The sequence below is a fragment of the Centropristis striata genome, chromosome 8, assembly GCF_030273125.1.
Source record: "Centropristis striata isolate RG_2023a ecotype Rhode Island chromosome 8, C.striata_1.0, whole genome shotgun sequence".
NCBI classification, from domain to species: Eukaryota; Metazoa; Chordata; class Actinopteri; order Perciformes; family Serranidae; genus Centropristis; species Centropristis striata.
The window spans coordinates 27,670,043-27,682,926 of NC_081524.1; the positions used below are offsets into that span (position 1 = coordinate 27,670,043).

Consider the following 12,884-nt stretch of genomic DNA (forward strand, 5'->3'; position numbering starts at 1 on the left):
AGGAGGAAAAAGACAGAACTCTCACTCTGCTCTTTTTTTAGATACCACAAATGTACGCAGATGTGGCTTTTTCACAACATTGCTTCCAGGGTGCAGAATAATTAGACCGGTTTTTGTAAAGAAAAAAAAAAAAAAAAAATACCATACGTGTCGAGTTCGATAATTTATCTGATGGAAAACGTTATGCCTTATCCGACAGCGCATGCGTCAAAACCCAACGAGACATACTGTTGCGGAGCGGAAAATGAGCCAGTTTTTCTCTCAGGCAGCACATCTTCATTATATTCTATCTTTGATCTAACTATCTACACTGACACTTGTTGGAGATACATGTGTTACAGAGTGTTGGTCACCGGCAGATGAAGAAGCCACTTCTGGTGACATTTCTAACCTATGTGGTACGTCTCCTGTTTGAGGTTAGCTAATGTCATTTACGGTATTTGTAGCCTAGTTGTTATTGGCTTGTTTCCTCTTACAGACCCTAATGTATAGTCAATATATAATGTTAGCTATGTAAGGCGTTGTGATAACTCTTGAAAAATGTACGTCAGTGCATCCTCCTCAACTGGTTAAAATGAAAGCAGTCTCATTGATGTTACTTCCGCATTCACTAACGTTTGTAAAATGTTTAGCGCTACTTTCTTAGTTTCTGTGCAGCAGGTTAGGTCATCACAGAGTATGCCGTGTGTAGCTTTGCTTTGGCGCATCCAAAAACTAGCATTTTAGCTTGCTATGCTAGTTGAGCTTTGTAGAGTAGAAACCCACTTCTTTCTTTAGCTCCGTGTAGATGCCACAAGGTTTTAATGTTCTGCGGTGGCTTTTGTCCCTCTGTTATTACGTGTGTCACGTTTATCAGCGCTTATTATGCTGGCATTGTTAAGTATTTACACATTCTGTAAATATTTCCGCAGGTTACGCTTTGGGCGGATACAAACTAAAACAACACAACCTCTTAAGCACACACTGTTTCCCGTGGACAGAAAGTATGGAGGGATTTAGTTTTGTTTTGAGGGAGTTGTTTTTAAAGCAGTGATTTCCAGAGATGTTTCTCAGGAACCCTAGATCACACAGAGCTGTGTCAAAAAATGTTTAATACTTTGTTGTTACATATTTGTCATATTTGTCATATTTATATACTGGGGAGATAAAGGTTGTACAGTGAGCACGACATTAGTTACACTTCTCTCTTTTTTTTTTTACTTTAAGCAAGCAAATTATAATGGCATGAACATTTTCCTCGTTTTCTGCAGACGACCAGGACCCATGAACCCATTTTCTTAATCACATGTAAACTGAACTATAGTCTGGGTAAATGCACCCGGTTCAGAGATGGCAAATATATCACTGACAGCATGGATACTATCTCAAAGTTAGGCCTTAATCGAGTAAAACATAGAATAAACAAACCTATACTGTGTATGTATAGGTATGAGTGGCTCAGTGGTATAGGTATGTGTAATGTATTGTGTTTATTACAGTAGTCTTAGAGACTAGAGCTAGACCAATAAATCAGCCAGACTGATATATTGGCCGATATAAGCTTTTTCATGTGTATTAGTTTCTGTATGTTTGCCAATAAGTGACAATACATTGCAGTATAGAAATACCAAACTAGTTTTGAGCTATTTAGAAACAGTGTTGCCATAAAATACTTTTTTAAATCAGAGATCAACTGTAAAATGTTCCTCTTATTATCTGTCTTGGTCACAGTTCTTTGAAAAATTAAATCAAGATTGTCACATACATACATACATACATATATACATACATACATTAGGGCTATACGAGGATGTGAAAATTTAGGAAAAACATTTTTCCTTTTTTTTAACATCTGACTTTTATTTTCATTATCAATTATTCTTCTGATTCATTTCTCAATTGACCTATCATTTGGCCTATCAAACCTCCACAAATATAGAAAAAGTGCTTAGCACAATTTCCTCAGCACTTTAATTTAAACAAATGAGATGCATGTGACTTGCATATCTGGTAGATCGGAGTTTCAGTCAGTACACTGCTGGAGCTCTTTCCTCTATAATTTATGATTGAAAGACTAATTTTCTTAGAATACTGCCTACACCCCTATCCACAAGGAAAGATTGGTAGTGTGGTTTATCACTCTTAGATTATGCTAACAAATTTCACTCACTCAAAACAGTCAAAACAGTTTCCAGCATGCCTCTTAAAATCTCTGTCAATATGATTACATGTTTTATATGTTAACTAAGTGTAAAACATCTGGTTGCAGTATTAAGGAGGTGTTGGTGGTTGGTGGAGAGCAGTGGTAGCACCCCCTGATGGATATGCAAACTAGATTTCTCACCTTATCTCTTCAGTTTATTACATGTGCAGAGAGCCAGATGAGGCGACATCTGGGGCAGGTGGCACATCATCAGGCACTGTGGTATTCCTGACAGCTGTAGTCAACATTAATCGGCTGAGGAGGAGGTGGGGCATAATGATAGATTTGGTGAAGTTCTTCCATGGGGATTATGATGGTGAAATAAAGCTAACCTGTTTGTGAAACTGAGCCACAAGTGAATGATGCTTAGCTATGTCCTGTTTTTCTGTGTGTGTTTTTAAGGGGAGACATTATAGGTAAATAGGCACATTTTTTAACTTATAGATATCGCCATGAATCTTCCACAGTTTGTTATTTACATTAAGACAATATGTTTTTCATCAAGTTATTATTTTTTATTTGATGTTTTGATATGCACATAGGTGCTAATTTGCATATATTTTGAGGACATAAATCTAAACATTGGAATAAGCTAATTTAAAAGTTATTTTAATACTTTATTTTGTTGATATATGAGGTTCAAAGTTTTTTTTTACAAAAGGAAACTGGGATGTCTCCTTATATCATTTAATAAATCAGAAAATACAGTGAAAAGCCATAAAAAACAAAGGAACAAAATGTTCTATAAATCAGGGTATGAATGATATATGTATATACGTTTGTAAGTGTAGCTAATCCTGAGATTTATGGCTCAGAAAAATCTCATTTTGAGATAACAGCCTTTAAAGATACCAAACATTCTTAACAGAAATTATTATTTGAAGACAAAATATTTAATCCAATTCATAGCAACAACACTATGGAACATGTAAAACAAATAATAGTGTGCAGAAGAGTGGGAGTTTTACAACAATGAGAAAAATAGCCTAAAACCTTAAAATTGATCAGTGCATGAAAAAACTGTTTTTTCCTGTAGTGTCTCAATTTAAGAAAACAAAAAAGAAGGAGGCAGAGAGTGCCTTTGCCCTTGTGGTTCTGTTGATTCATATTTATATTCTTATTTAGGGACATTTGCACACGAATAAGAGTTCAAGCATGTACTTCTGTGACTTAATGTAATATATGTAATGTCATTTTAAGTGGCTTTGTTCAACACCAGTGTTGTATTACATATATTATCTCTTATTAAATATTGATTATGCTGTCCCTCAAAGAGAGGTTAAAGGTACATCTACAACAGGTTTTTATTGCAGATTATTCCAGTTGGTTAGCCAGCCTTAGAGTGCATGACAAGTTTGTGTATTTCTGATGTTATCTTCTAAATTATCCCTAGTTAAATATTTCTTGTGCTTGTTATTTCTGTCAGCTGTACTTAATAACTGCAGTATTAAGGATGGATTACAGCAGTCACTGAGCATCTGAGCAGCTTTAATAGAGTAAATAAACTGAGGCTGTGATAAGAGCCGGTCATACAGTAACATCATCTAAGCTTTGAACTCAGTCAGTGTGTTTCCTCTGGCCCTGTGTATGACCTCTGAAGTCAAACCAGGATCTCATGCTTCTGTTGGGTCTGCAGGTCAGTGACCTTTAACCACACAGGCCACATGTCTGGACCTCTGTCTGGGATATACAACCACCCACTGATCTACTCCACATTTGCGGACACAAATTTATGTAGACAAACACAAATGTATACACTACAGTACATATTCACACATCAAATGCAGAAAGTGCAGAAATGCTTGTTATTTTTCTGGTCAACTGAATAACGCTGTGATGTCAAGTCTGGCAGTAAAACTGAAGTTTTAAAAATGTATCTCTTTATTTTTTTATAAGGTGCTGTTAACTTTCAGGTCATTGGTGGATAAGGAAGGACACCTATAAACCCAAAACTAGACGGAGTGACCCAGCAGTCTGAAACCACTTACCTGGGCTGCAGGCGTCCACACATTCCTCCTGGTGAGTGACAGAACCACAGCAGTTGAATTACTTGTTGCCTACAGTCATGGAAAATGTATAAGACCATTGTTTTTTTTCACTTTCTTGTTCATTTTAATGCCTGGTACAACTAAAAGAACATTTGTTTGGACTAATATAATGATAACAACCAAATAGGTCAGAATTTATTTTAAGAGCTGATATCTAGCCATTTTCCATGGTTTTCTGGTTAAAAACCAAAATCATTAACTGTATGTTTTATAGTTTGTCTTTAGTTATGGGATACTGTAATAAGTGCAGGAGTGTGAACATGACATTAATGTTAAGACATCGACCTTAGTATTAAAAAACTGCTACATATGTTCGAGATTCTTTGGGACGACAGCCATTTTAAAAGATTGATTTCACTGCTGTGAATGTATCTTAATTAGGGCAGCAGTGATTGCATTTGTTACGACAATTACATCGATCTTACCTATACGTCATTTCATCACGTTGCCTTTTGTAAGAACACTCTTACCATGATGCACTGCATTTTCAAATAAAAGCTTTGGTTAACACTGTGGCCTCAGAGCTTTGGTTGGAACATATTTCTTGACAGTCCAAAGACATGCAGTTTAGGGGAACTGCTCTCAGGTGTGTGGATGTCTGTTTAGTTCAACCCCTTTTTGCTCCTGCAATAGAGAACAGTAGAAGCATTTTTTTTAGAGTGGAGTATAGAATCTTTCTGATTCACTGTGCATTAGATCTAGAGAAGACTCTCGGCTCAAAGCTTTTCTGATTGCCACATCATTAGTTAAAGGAGACGTATTATATTATGATCCTTTTCAGGTTCATATTTGTATTACATTTTTTTACTAGAACCTGTTTACATGCTTTATTGTTCAAAAACAGATTATATTTCTCACACTACACATAGCTGCTGCAGGTGTTTTCACTCTCTATCTGAAACTCTCCATTTTAACACCTGTCTCTTCAACAAGTTCTCCAACAGAAACGGCAGAAAAGGTTGTGTGTCAGTACCACAAATTACGGCACGCAGGCACATATCTCGGCTCTCGTTTCACAGCACATATCAACGTATCCCGGCGCGGCTCGCGGTACAACGCGCCTAGTTACAAGGGTCACGTGACTGCCGCAATCTACGTAAAAAACGTAAGTTATGTTCAAAAACGTGATTCACGTAACTCAAGTTAAAAAAGTGATTTACTTTTGTTTTCAGACGGGACGTGAACCCCACTCTCCCGAGTGAAAGTCCATTGCTTGTTTGACCTATCCACCACCCCAGCTTCCAACCGAATGTGGGAATCTGCCCTTTTAAACTATGCTTGGCTGTCAATCACTATTATGTCAGCAAGATGGCGGCGACCGCGTGAAATTCGTAAATATAGCTCGTTTTTCGCTGCCTGTACACACAACCTATGTTGACGTTCTGACAGGAGGACAGGCTGGTCTCTTTAAGCCCCTATCACAAAAAAGCCCAGTGTGTCTGGGTCTGCGCTCTCTCAGTCACCACTGTAGCAGCACTTTCCACAGATATACGGTACAGTTGTGACAACACAACTTCATGAAAGTCCTCACAGCTCATTTAAAGGTACAGTTTTTGAATGCAAGCTGTGTGCATTTCTTCTTGGTTTGAGCTTTTTTATATTTTCACATTATTTATATAGCACCAAAACCTGCTTTACAATCAATTTGTCATTTTGGGTCTTTTTTGTTTACAATGCGGGGTATTTAACTGTACTGTAGTTGCTGATTTATTTAATCGTATGACCAGTTCCATCAATTTTACAGTATAGATGTAGAGTTTATTTTGCTTATATACGTGCATAGTGACATGAGCAATTGTGTATTTCTGAACTGGGAAGAAATTTTATGTGTCTGGTCTCAGATCCAAATAAATCTCTTTTAAACCTTTTATCTCTCCCCACTCTTTTATATGTGCTGAAAACATTGAAAAGCGTATACAGTACATGGCAGATTTCTCATTTTAGCTGACTGTTGCCATCACTGGTTGGACCAACATTACGAGGGGTGATAATTCTGTCATGGCTAAAATGAAAGGTTTGTCTGTTTGGTAAATTTGCTTTCTGCAGCTGGTGTCTGTATTCAGACAACGATCTCTGTCACACTACTGTACTACTGTGTGTGCTTTTGTAGTTCAGCAGGGACGAGTTGGGACTTTTCTTTAGAGAAATGATCAGCTGATCACCTCACATCAGTCATATCAGAACCAGATTTTAGTTTCATCAACCTCACAGTTTCGAATCAGGACTTGTTTCAGTTATTTATTATCAATAATACTGTATTTTTAATCACTTTTTTTATTTCCCACAAAGTGTTTGTGTATGTGGTGTGACGTTTTTATTTGTTGTGTGCTCACCAAACCAAATTCTTGAATCTGGATGGAAAGTTTGTAGTGTCCCAGGATGAGAGTGCGTCTAACAGTGCAGTGAACGTGTAGGAATTCAGCTGGTGCAGACTGTATGGCATCACTTTTGGTTGGTTGTTTGGTTTTCTTTGTCTCTTCTTTCTTATCAAACACAGAACCAGTATGGGAAATTTGTCCTTCAGTTTTACCAGGCTGGATAGTTAGAATTGTTGGCATTCCTCGTAGAAACCGAAGATAAAACTACTCCAGCTTGCTGAGGAACGAATCAAATTACAGGCACATTTTATTTATTTATTTATTTTTTCATGGCAAGTCTGCTTATTGGCAAGTTAATTTTAAATATTGAGAGAGGTTGAGAGAACTTGGTGGAGGTCCCTACATGAAATATTCTTAAAACACTAGTATACAGACAAATTTCACTGCATTCCACCCACCATCAACGTACAGAGAACTGCAGTTGTTCCCTCGTGCCTGTGCTCTGCGCGACATGAGTGGCTCAGTGGCTGAGATCAAACAGGATCATCAATTGTCAGCCTCATGCTTCCCACAGACAGTGGTGACAGCTTGAACAAGACAACATGATGTGCTGCCCACTGCCTCAGGAGAAGGCCTAGCACATTACACCCCCTCACTCCATCCTGTCATGGGCGTATCATCTGTGAGTGTTTGAGTTGTTGTATGGCTTACTTATGAATTGTAGCAACTTTTATATTATTTAAAGTGTATCCCCCAGCCCAGTTCGACCTATTCTTCAAATTTAGATTCCTTGCTCAAGAAACTCACAGACATGACAGCAAGCAGTAAACCCAAATCCAAGTTTTAGGTGTCCTCTGGGAAAACTATGGGTGACATTATTGCCAAATCATCCAGGCCAGGCTTGTTCTATGTTGTGTCACGTTGTCATTGCTGCTACTTTGCAGTGTCACTAAGTTATGTCATAATCCTACCACAAAGCTTGAACACAACTAATGTATCTGTACACTGTACCTGACCAATACATTTGAAAAGTTCTGTCTTTTTTGGCTCTGCAGTGTAGAATTTCCAGTTTGTAATTCCCCTAATTACAGGTGGGATATACAAAGAATGTACTATTTTATTTTTTACAAAATAAACACAAAAATTGACAATACCATAATGTAAAAATCCTCCAAATTGAACTTACTCACTCTTGACTCCTCTGAGTGTCTGTGGGAGTAGCCGCTGATTATTCTGAACTTGCTATCTAAAATTAGAAGATAAGAATACTGTAGTTGTCTTAGTGCCAGCAAGTCTAAGTACCCAAATGACATCACTCAGAGATTATTCTGAGATTATTCTAAAACAGGCTTGATGTCTTAAATGAAGTTTAAATTTACACACAAACATGTATGTGTTTGTTGTTCATTCACACCTGTGTCCCTTTTCATCCCTCACTTTGCTAGTCAATGTACATTTGCATTTTAATGAAACATATGTATATAGAAATGCATAGATATCCATGCACTGTGTTGATCATCCTATAATAATAAATGATGTATCTTGTTAATGTTATACAACATAGCATATAGCAGGATTACCTAGAGCAAAATGTACCCATCATGTGTCATTTGTGTCCAAATGAGCCTGCAGTTCTTAGATGACTGACTGATGACACCTGACCCTGTTACTGGACAGATGCCATTCTCTGACTTATGAGTCATCACAGCTATGCACTGCCAGATTATCTGATGTGTTAGATCATAACAATGGCTGACATTAAATGTGATGACAGACTTTATACAAATATCTCTGCAGTCTGTAGCACACACAGGCTCTGGTGGCTTATACTATGTATTTGCATTATTGTGGTTAAAAGTCCAACACTGATCTTTGTCCCTTCTTACCTTTTCTCTTCAATGCAGAATTGCTGTGATAAAGCAAATAGATTTGTATTTAATCCTAAATAGATAAACTTTTTTTTATTATTTATTAAAGGGGACCACAGAGGGAAATAATTAATTCCAGTGTTTGTCTTAGTGACATGACATAACAGTTAACAGTTGTACCCTATTGGCAGTAACTGTCACAAATAAGTGCTAATTTAATTGTCTCATCAGAGACGTTAAGCCTCCTAATAGCTCTATGTTATGTGGACTGTACAATCATGGCTCTGTTGTGAGTTTGGATCCACATGGTTTGAATTTGTTGCTCTTACAGTTTTACACTAGCATCTTCTAACATTTGATCAGTTGGTCTCTGTCTTTCCATCTGACGACAGACAGACAGACAGAGAGACAGATAAAACGAGTTAAAACAACCAGCTGGTGTGTACAGCTGACATTTGAAGGAGAGGCTGTAGAGGGTTGTGGTTTCCTAGGCATACCAAGTTGGTATGCCGAATTTGATGAATACTAAGTTGGTATGCCTAGGAATTTAGCCAGTGCAAACCCCAGCGACAGCAGTCACAGCGGGCTGGTGGCCAGCAGCAGTGTTGGGTCTAAGCTGTGTAGCTGCAGGAAGAATGTGTGATGATTTGGCAGGGAGTCTGGGCAACCCAGGATCAGACCCCCAAGGAAATTAGATTCATTGTCCTCTTTACATTAACCTGGTAGTCCTTTCACAAACGTGTCCATGCTTTGCTAGCATTGCAGAACCATGCATTATTTATTTTGCCTTTAAATTCCTTTTTGAAAATACTTTGTATTTCTGGATTGTTAGTAATAATTGGGTGGTCAAAATAAATACATTTTTAGAGCTCTATCACTATCAATTAAATCTTTATAACCATTTAGGCCATTTTCTTTCATAAATTACTGAAGTCTTCCTGCTGCCTCCTCATCAGTTTATCTGCATTTGGGTCTGAACCAATACAAATTTCTTGAAACAGTAAGTGCAAACTGACCGACCATGGACCCTGCAGAATTGTTTGAGAAGGAACTTTTCTCTCGTCTGCCTACTTCAGAATCAGCTAGCCTCCAGTCTGTTTCCCAGCCTGCTTCCCAGCCTGCTGGCCTCAAGTCTGCTTTTCAGTCTGCTAACCTTCAGTCTGCTAACTTCCAGCGTGCTAGCTTCCAGCCAGCACCCCAGTCAGTTAGCTGTCAGCATGCTAGCCACCAACATGCTACTCTTCAACATGATAGCTACCAACATGTTCTCCTTCAGTTGGCAAACAGTCCTGCTAACCTCCAACCAGCCCCCCAATTGGCTAGCTTCCTACTTGCACCAGCCAGCTAGTCTCCTGTCTGATTCTAACCCTTTAGACTGTGAGCAGTCTCCTTTCCAGGAAACTTGCCTGGCTATTTCCTAGGTATCTAGGGGTCAGTGACCCTAGAAAGAAGAATGGGTCTCAAAAGCTTTCATTCACACTCGAAAGCGTTGGTTCTCCAAGTTGCTCAGCATCTAAAAGTCTCAGCTGTCCAGCAATCCCAAGCCTTTGTTGCCCAGTAACAACGAGCTTCAACTGCCCTGCTACCCTCCACAGCCCAGTTTCACAACTGACGCCCACCCTGACCCCGAACGAGGCCCTTAATTGATCTTCCCAGCTAACCAGTTTCAGAGTCAGTGGACCATGTGGATGTCAAGTCAGTTGCTCTGCCAAGGTCCTGGCCAAAATCAAGCCTTTCGCGGTGTGGCTGATGTCAAACCAGATCCTGAATCATGGGTTCCAAGCCCATACCTGAGTCAACAGGCCAGCCAACAACCATCCCTCAAGGTCCTGTTGAGCTGCAGCAGTCACTTGTTTCTTCGGTTCCAAAGGACTCCAGTCCTGCACTCCTGTCAGTCGCCTCCTGCATAGTTATCCACGGGTATGACCTGCAGTTGTGTCACTACTTACCAGCTGCTTTTCTTGACATCAAGTCCCTGGGCCGTCCTGCAAAAATGCCCCATCTTCATAGTGATCTTTCTTTGGTAATTAAAGTAGAACCATATTTACAACCAATGTAACAATCTTTTGTGAAATGGGATGGTCGTACTATTTTCAGTCTGCTGGTTGCCTTTTGAGAAACAAATCCAAGTATCCCAAAGATCTGCACTGTATATGGTCAGAGGCCAATGTCCCTATTGTCAAATTCAAATAGGCCTACTGGAGCCACTTTGATAGACACCTCTGTCAACATTGGCCAGGTGTTCAAAGTCAGTGAGAAACATCTACCCCAGTGTGCAATATAACATGGTGCATCCATTTAGGACCACATTAGTGGGCAGCAGCTGTGGCATTTTACAGTGATTTCTCCTTGTGTGTATGTCATTCTGCCTGCTCCATATGTGGCTTCAAATGTACGTACAGCAGGGCACTGTGTGCTTTTCACATTTATATTTAGCCAACGATTTACTAAACAACTTCATTATGTATGTTTACCTTTTGCCTTCTCCACTCTAGGGGCAGCTCCGACTCCTTGTACAGATGGTTTGGGAACTTTCTTCCTAGATATTAGATATGGAACAATCTGCCTCAATAAAATGTATTCTCCATAATAAATTATCATTTGCTGAATAAAGTAAACAGCAACAGTAGATGTTTATCACTTGTTGCCGTTGCTAACATTGGATGAGTGTGTAATCTTCTACAACAGCTGCTAAATTTTACTCTGAGGCCTACTTGGTCTCCATGCCATACATAGACTGAGATAGACTACTATCCAGTAAAGAAGAAACAGAATGCAGGCATTATATGTAGGTGTGATTACGAATATAAACACAAAGACACGTACTGTAGACAGGTGGACGGACAGCTGATTGGTAAAAGCAAGATAAGCCTTGAACCGCACACTCCATTACCTCACCAGTTACACAGTGGCACCCCACTGCCAAGGCCAGACAGATTATCAAAAGGGGTAGCATCAATAGCTGCACGTTGTGTTGGGAGAGCTGAGAGGAGTTGCTAAGCTTCACTGACAGGCTTTGGCTTCACACCCTGGCTGGCCAGGAGTCCATGTGCATGTCCTGAATTAGCACAGGGCTTTCCCACTATGTGAGAATGCGGTGGTGGCTGGGACGCCTGTCACAAGTGTAAAGACCTGGGTATACAATTGCCTTCAGAGGGATTTTTTTAGGGCCCTACAATATCTGTTATTTTAACCCCATAAGTATGAACTGCTGTGTGTTGGTGAAGTCATCGTTAATGATTCACTGAAGACATATGACATAATGAGGATGAAAGTGTGAAAGCCTAATAATGGGTTGCATTCATACATCACAATGTTCTGATAGAAAAGTAAAGACAGAAATCAACCTCAGAAGTAGGGATAAATGCATCGTTTATGATTATTATTATTTTAATAATAAGTATTATTATGTTATTTTCAAGTTCAAGCATGTTTTAGATAAAAAAGAAAAAAGTCCACTAATATAAATGACTGGCTTTTATCCTAAACCCTTTGAGGGACCCTTTTGTGTGAGGTTGGGTGCCTCTTCAGAAGCTATAATAGCACTTCTGGAAATCTTGTATGAGCCTTCTGCAGGAAAATGTTCATGACCAAAATTGACATATTCCATTTAAAAACCTTTATAACAATAACTGAGGGTGAATGCACACAAGTAAATGCCTACATTGTCTTTATGTAATGTTCCAGTTTGCCACCCAGTGTGTAGTAGAAGAGAGGTAGGATAAAAGCTTCTTGGAGCGACAGTTACATGAGAGAGGAACGGTAATGAGTGGGCTGGAAACCGTGACAGCCGGTCTGCTGCAAGAAGGGGAGTGCGAAAGAGAGTGAATAAGAGGAGGGGGTTACATGTGGGTGTATACCACAGAAAATATGGTAGGAAGACAACACATTGCAGCCGCAGCCCAGTTTTTTTGAACAGATGAGCGAATGAGCAAGCGAGCATGTCTCGTCCAGACACCCACACTGCCTGGGCTGGTGTCCGAAGAGATTAGCAATTCATTGTTACGTCTTTCTCTGTCTTTCTTTTCGTGCTTTAGGTTGTTTTTAATACCTTGTGCCATTTCAGTATCCATTCCTGCGATTTGGCTCTGGTGAAATGCCTGTGTGCTAGTCATTATTATGTGACATACCATCTTTTTTATTATTGCAAAGTGTAGTCCAGATTAATTGAATGTGCCACCCACCACTTGAGATCTAGAGCGAGCTAGTACGGTGCACCTGTTTGAACAGGTAGATAACTTCAACAATAATTAAAGGCATTCAAAACCACTAGTTCAGAGAGAAAGACAGGGCGATGGTGTTTAAAAAAGAGCTATTAGAAAAAGGAAAATAGTTTTAACTCTGCGCCTGTTGCCAAACTGCTCACATTTCACTGCTTACATAGGATATACATAGCAGAACACTACAGAGAGTTTTAAAAGAATATGTGGGTGTGGGTCTGGCTTTCTCACACTTACAGTAGTGTAAA

General features: G+C 39.3%; 1 protein-coding gene across 3 annotated transcripts in view; it reads left to right on the forward strand.

Moving 5' to 3' along the window:
- The first annotated feature begins 282 nt into the window (after positions 1-282).
- Positions 283-12,884, forward strand: part of LOC131976291 (neurocalcin-delta A) — a 65,435-nt gene continuing 52,833 nt past the window's right edge. The window contains exons 1-2 of one of the 3 annotated variants that reach the window (XM_059339248.1): positions 283-398; positions 4,079-4,201. The gene's annotated coding sequence lies outside the window, so the exon portion shown is untranslated. Of the gene's footprint in view, positions 417-4,078; positions 4,202-12,884 lie in introns of all 3 variants that reach the window. The other 2 variants (XM_059339249.1, XM_059339250.1) reach the window with 2 other exon arrangements.